The sequence below is a fragment of the Syngnathus acus genome, chromosome 19 (genome assembly GCF_901709675.1).
Source record: "Syngnathus acus chromosome 19, fSynAcu1.2, whole genome shotgun sequence".
Lineage (NCBI taxonomy): Eukaryota > Metazoa > Chordata > Actinopteri > Syngnathiformes > Syngnathidae > Syngnathus > Syngnathus acus.
Window position 1 is genome coordinate 806,960 of NC_051103.1, and position 7,130 is coordinate 814,089.

General features: G+C 43.1%; 3 non-coding genes across 3 annotated transcripts; 1 reads left to right on the plus strand and 2 right to left on the minus strand.

The window, feature by feature from the left end:
- Nucleotides 1–2,214: 2,214 nt before the first annotated feature.
- trnam-cau lies at nt 2,215–2,287 on the minus strand. Its single transcript has one exon. It is a non-coding gene; the product is annotated as a tRNA-Met (tRNA).
- Nucleotides 2,288–2,700: 413 nt separating this feature from the next.
- trnat-ggu lies at nt 2,701–2,773 on the minus strand. Its single transcript has one exon. It is a non-coding gene; the product is annotated as a tRNA-Thr (tRNA).
- Nucleotides 2,774–3,148: 375 nt separating this feature from the next.
- Nucleotides 3,149–3,221, plus strand: trnar-ucg. Its single transcript has one exon. It is a non-coding gene; the product is annotated as a tRNA-Arg (tRNA).
- The last annotated feature ends 3,909 nt before the right edge of the window (nt 3,222–7,130 follow it).

Consider the following 7,130-nt stretch of genomic DNA (forward strand, 5'->3'; position numbering starts at 1 on the left):
TTCACTTGAATCTAGGCTGTAGATTTACTGTATATGCTCAAAAATCATTGCACTGCTATCACTTGTCAGAATTTCCTGTATGGCTATCTGGCCTAATGGATAAGATTTCAAATCTAAACAGATCTTCATGTCTAGTGTATCATCAAATTGAAAGAGGACAATATAGGTACCGTAATTTTCGGACTATAAGTCGCACCGGAGTATAAGTCGCACCAGCCATAAAATGCCCAAAAATGTGAAAAAAAACATATATAAGTCGCTCCGGAGTATAAGTCGCATTTTGGGGGGCAATTTATTCGACAAAATCCAACACCAAGAACAGACATGAACGAGCAACAACAGGCTAAACGATACGGTATGCTAACGTGACAAACACAAACGAGGAGCTGAGAACGGGCCTGACGTAACATTCAGTTATTTAAAAAAAACTATTACATAAATAACACGTTTATAAAACCATCTGTGTCACTCCAATTCATTAAATCCATCGATCGTCCTTTGTCAACAATGCCGTGTGCCGCGCCGCAGTTCAAATCATTCCATAGGCCCATACAACGATATATAAACTATATTTTAAATAACTATCACATAAACAACAATATTATCAAACCATTTGTGTCACTCCAAATCATTAAATCCATCGATCAAATTTCTCGTCTTTTATCGATCGTCCTTTGTCAACAATGCTGTGTGCCGCGCCGCAGTTCAAATTATTCCACAGGCCCATACAACGATATATAAACTATATTTTAAATAACTATCACATCAACAACCATATTATCAAACCATTTGTGTCACTCCAAATCATTAAATCCATCGATCAAATTTCTCGTCCTTTATGTCAAAGTCAAAGTCAAAGTCTGCTTTATTGTCAACCTCTTCACATGCCAAGATACACAAAGAAATCGAAATGACGTTTCCACTATCCCATGGTGACAAGACATAGTACACGACATACATACAAGCAAACAACACAAAATAAAAACAAGAAGGCACAAACAATGAATAATAAGAGTGATGAATAAATAATAAATAAACAAATAACACAATAAATAAATAAATAAGAGGAGCAAAACGGAGCAAGTGTGCATACAGCAGACAGTCAGAATATAGCGCAAAAGTACAGGACGCTACGCAGAAGGGGGGAGAGAGTTCAGGATCCTAACAGCCTGGAGTAAGAAGCTGTTGGTGAGTCTGGTGGTGCGGGAGCGCAGGCTCCTGTACCTCTTCCCAGAGGGCAGAGGATCGAACAAAGAGTGAGCGGGGTGTCATCCTGGTGACAGAGGACATGTCCAGAGGATATGGCGCTTTAAAGTGTTAATTACTTTATTTGATTTTATCTCTCTATTTTTCATGTTTTGAATATGTTCAAGATAAAGATATCAAAGCATGTGAAGTGATCAACTATACTAAAAATAACATGTGAAGTGGTCAACTATACTTGTAAGTAAGTGATGTGTTAATGATCAAGTAACAATTTGTGAAAAAAAACATATATAAGTCGCTCCTGAGTATAAGTCGCCCCCCCACCCAAACTATGAAAAAAAACGCGACTTATAGTCCGGAAATTACGGTAAACTGTTTGTGTGCTGTTTGGATCTTTGTTGTGATGACCCCAAATGTCATTGACAAAAGCCAAAAGAAAGAGGCAAATTTTGTACAATTTTTAATTTGTTTCTCTTGACTCCAGTCGAGCAACCTGTGCTTGCTGATATTCACAATCCCTGCTTACTTTGCTGCCGTACCCCTTAAAAGAAGAAAAAGTTATTTTAGTCTGAGCAACCTGCTCCCGACTGAAAGTAGGGTTTCTAACTAAGGTTTCCAACTAGGACTAGGGTTTCCAACTAGGGCTAGAGTTAGGGTTAGGGCTAGTTTGGACTAGGTATATAAAAAGTCTGCCCCACCTGAGGACCGAACTCTTGACCTTCAAATTGTGAGACTGACATGCTAGCACCTGCACTAATGAGGTTGTGCATTTGCAGTTTTACAATTCTTTTTTACTGTAAAATTGATCAAACCACCGGCCATTTCAATCAAACTGAACTTCACAGAAAGAAAAAGTGACTTTAAGTCTGAGCATTCTGAAACTAGGGTTTCCAACTCGGGTTAGGGAAGCCAACTAAGGTTTCAAACTGTGGCCAGGGTTTCCAACTGGGGTTTCCAACGAGGATGAGGGTTTCCAACTAGGGCTAGAGTGAGGACTATATAAAAGTATGCCCCGTGTGAGTGTCGAACTCACGACCTTCAGATTATGAGACTGACACGCTACCACCTGCGCCAACGACGCTATGCTTTTGCATTTTGTGCAATTGTTTTTACTGTAAAACTGATTCAACCACCGCCCATTTTGATCAAACTTAACTAGGCTAGCGCTAGGATTTCCAACTAGGACTAGGGTTTCCAGGAAGGGCGAGAGTTAGGGTTGGACTAGATATAAATCATGCACCGTGTGAGGATCGAACTCTCGACTTTCAAATTACGACACTGACGCGCTACCGCCTGCGCCAGCGAGACTTTGTGGCACCTGTCTTAAAATTCTATTTTACTGTAAAAAAGATTGAACCACCGGCCATTTCCATCAAACTGAACTTCATTGAAAGAAAAAGTTACTTTTGTCTGAGCATTCTCAAACTTGGGTTTCCAACTGGGGATAGGGTTTCCAACAAGGGCTCGAGTTAGGGTTAGGACTAAATAAAACACAGCCCCGTGTGAGGGTTGAACTCACGACCTTCAGTTTACCAGACTGACGCACTACCGCCTGCGCTAACAAGGCCGTGAATAGTTCACAAAGCTATTTTACTGTAAAATTGATTCAACCGCCGGCCATTTCAAACAACTTCACAGACAGAAAACTTTATTCTATTCTGAGCAACTTACTATCTTCTGAAATTGACAATGATTTTTCTGTGGACTATGGAAAACAGCGCCCCGTGTGAGGGTCGAGCTCACAACCTTCAGATTTTGAGACTGATAAACGACCACTTGCACTAACAAGGTAATATGTCAATTGCATTACAATTCTCTTTTACTGTAAATGGATTAATCCACAGGCCATTTATGTCTGGAACAATTGTGAACTTCACTTGCCACAAAAGGCTGCAGTCATCAGAAGTCGTTGCTATGTTTCACTTGGTACAGTCGTTCACAGGGCTATGTGGCCTAATGGATAAGGCGTCTGACTTCGGATCAGAAGATTGAGGGTTCAAGTCCCTTCATGGTCAATTTAATATTATTCATGAGATCAACGACTTTATTTCAGTCTGAAGCAACTCTTGTATACTGTCGAAAGGGTTTTGGTTTCTGATTTCTTTTTTGTTGTTGTGCTGACTCCCCCCCAATCTCCGTTTTCAGTGCAACAAAGTGACAAAAACCAAAAGAAAAAATGCTTTCTCTATTACACACTAGGGCCAGCGTTTCCAACTAGGGCTAGGGTTCCCAAATAGGGTTCCAACTCCGGGTAGGGTTTCAAACTAGGAATTCCAACTGGGGCAAGGGTTTCCAATTAGGGTTTCCAACTTGGGCTGGGGTTTCCAACTAGAGACAACATTGGACAGCTGCCACTTGTTGGGAACCTTTAAATGTTTAGTCTTATCAACGAATGTGTTTCATAGGCTAGATTTAAAATGTGGCTGCTGGTTTTCGTGAACCAAACCCATTAAAAAAAAGTGAAAGAATGAAACAATTCTTAATAGGCGAAGCCTGGTTAGCACAGTTGGTAGAGCATGAGACTCTTAATCTCAGGGTCGTGGGTTCAAGCCCCACGTTGGGCGTCCCTGCTTGTCGGGAGCCGTTGAATTCTTAGTCTTATCAAGGACACACTTAAAAATTGGAGTCTTTCACATAGCGATGTGGCCTCATGGATAAGGCGTCTGACTCCGGATCAGATGATTGAGCGTTTCAGTCCCTTCATAGTCAATTTAATGTTTCATGCTTTAGAAATCAAAAACTTGACTTCAGTCTGAACCAACTCTTGATTGATTGATTGAACTTTATTCATCCCACAGCGGGGAAATTCACTTGTCACAGCAGCGCATATGAGTGCAAGAATAATACGAGTGCAAGAATAAAACAAGTGCCAGAAGTACAAAAAAGGGTAAATAACAGACAAGGTTAAACACAAGTGCTGCTAGTCGAGACGAAACACATTCATTTTATCAGGTGGCATGCATGTTGTAAAGTCTGACAGCAGACGGAATGAAGGACCTGCGGAACCGTTCCTTCCTACACCGATGGTGCAAAAGTCTGCCGCTAAAGGAGCTGCTCAGGGAGGGGTTGAGAGGTGTTGTCCATGATGGATTTAAGCTTAATCAACGTCCTCCTCTCACCCACAACCTCAATGGAGTCCAGGGGACAGCCCAGAACAGAGCTCGCTCATCTGACCATCTTATTCAGTCTCCCCCTGTCCCAGTCAGTACTGCCCCCACCCCAGCTGACCACAGCGTAGATGATGGCCGAGGCCACCACAGAGTCATAGAAGGTCCGTAGGAGAGCCCTGCACACACCGAAGGACCTCAGTCTCCTCAGCAGGTGGAGGCGACTCTGGCCCTTTTTGTACAGGGCGTGGGTGTGATCAGTCCAGTCCAGTTTGTTGTTAAGGCGAACACCCAGGAATTTGTAGTTCTCCACTACCTCAATGCCCGATCCCTGGATGTTCACCGGATTGAAGATGGGTGCTGTCCTCCCGAAGCTCACAATCAACTCCTTCGTCTTGCTGGTGTTCAGCTGAAGCTGGTTGAGCTCACACCAGCTGACAAAGTCCTTGATGACCAATCTATATTACAGATCGTTCCCCTACGAGACATTTCCAACAATGGCCGTGTCGTCGGAAAACTTCTGGATGTGGCAGTGAGCGGTGTCGTGGGTAAAGTCTGAAGTGAACAGGGTGAAAAGGAAAGGAGAGAGCACCGTACCCTGGGGGACACCAGTGCTGCAGCGCACCACGTCGGACTCACAGCGATGTAACCTCACATACTGCGGCCGGTCGGTGAGGAAGTCCGTTGTCCATGCAGCCAGGCGCTGGTCCACACCCGCCTTCTCCATCTTCACCCGAAGCAGTGACGGCTGGATGGTGTTAAAAGCGCTGGAGAAATCGAAGAACATGATTAAAGATTAAAGTCCCAATGATCGTCACACACACACCTGGGTGTGGTGAAATTTGTCCTCTGCATTTAACCCATCCCCGTGTGATTTTAATCCATCCCCTGGGGGAGAGGGGAGCAGTGAGCAGCAGCGGTGCCGCGCTCGGGAATCAGTTGGTGATCTAACCCCCCAATTCCAACCCTTAATGCTGAGTGCCAAGCAGGGAGGCAATGGGTCCCATTTTTATAGTCTTTGGTATGACCCGGCCGGGGTTTGAACCCACAACCTTCCAGTCTCAGGGCGGACACTCTACCACTAGGCCACTGAGCTGGTATATTCCAGGATAATAAAGGATTATCTAATCTAATCTATCTAATAGTAGACCAGTTGACCCCGTTACATTCCGATTGGTAGCCCATGTGACATGGATCTGAAGACTGAATGTCAGTGATTAATGGAATAAATGGAATCTGGTTGGCCTAAGGCTCCTAATTCCCTAACTTCAAGCCCTAACGCTAACTCTAAAACCCTAACAATAACCAAACCCTAACAATTAACCCCTAACCTGCTAACTCGCTAACGGTAACCCCTTCACCTTTAACCCTAACCTCTAATGCGCCCCCTAAAGGTAGTGCCCTCTAAACTTGAAGGCAGGCATATACGAACCAGACCAGCAGATTGCCCCATTTCAGTACTGTTTTAATAACGTTTACAGATGATTAAAATCCACATAATAGTTATACGCGCATGTGTTCCGTGAGCGTTCCCCTTTCTGCCCCCTCCCTTTCCTTTCTCCCGCCAAGCAGTCCATCTTGCCCTAACACAGGGCATGTTCCTCGTTAGTATCGTGGATAGTATCTCTGCTTGTCGTGTGAAAGACCAGGGTTCAGTTATCAACCCAAGTGCGTTAACCTATGTTTGCAGCAGAGTTATTATATAGCTGCATTGGTTGTGCGTGCGTTTGAACTTAAGTGAGTGACCTGTAAGTTTTTCAAAATAAACTCAAAGTTTTATCTGTAGCCACCTTCTACTAAATCAGTGGTCCCCAACCTGTTTTGCACCACGGACCGGTTACGTGTCAGAAATATTTTCGTGGACCGGCCTTTATATAAATAAATAATACATTTATATACCGTATTTTTCGGAATATAAATCGCGTTCTTTTTTCATACTTTGGGTGGGGGGGCGACTTATACTCAGGAGCGACTTATATGTGAATTTTTTCACAAATTTTTACTTGATCATTAACACTTTACTTACTTACTAGTATAGTTGATCACTTCACATGTAATTTTCATTTCAAACCGCATAAGGGCGCACTATGGCTGTGGAATAATTGGAGCCTCACTGACAATGAGTTCCATTCACTGACTTCCAAAGTCGGGAGATTTAGTGATTTGGAGTGACACAGATTATTCGATAAACGTATTATTTATGTTATAGTTATTTGATATGTAGTTTATTTAGAGTAGCAACGTGTATGTTGTTAGACTTCAGTAGTTTCCGATTTTGTAGGGAGGCCGTGAAGGCAGCCGGGGGTGGGGGGGCGGAACGAGCGATCCTGGGCGCTTGCGTGTGTTGGCTCACGTGTTGAGCTCTTGATTTGTGAAATAAAGAGCCAGCCTGTTACCAAACCCACGTCTTGCTTGGTACTTCGGTAACGCTACAATATAGTTATATACGTAGATCTGTGGAATAATTGGAGCCGCCAACTGACAACGAGGCTGACATCAGCGCCGCACGTAGGTCCGGAATCGCCATCTGTTTATTTTTGGGGGTTTTTGACACGGGATGAATATTCCGGTGGATTTAATGATTTGGAGTGACACGGATGGTTTGTTAAAATTGTTGTTTATATTACATTTATTTAATATATCTAGTCTGACGTCTGTGGCACACGTAGTCTTTCCGGCGTCAACTTTTCTTTTCTTTTTCTTTTTTCTCAAATGACACGGAAGACGAAGATTCTGATGGATTTATTGATTTGGAGTGACACGGATGGTTCGATAAAATTGTTGTTTATATTATTGTCATTTCATACATAGTTTATA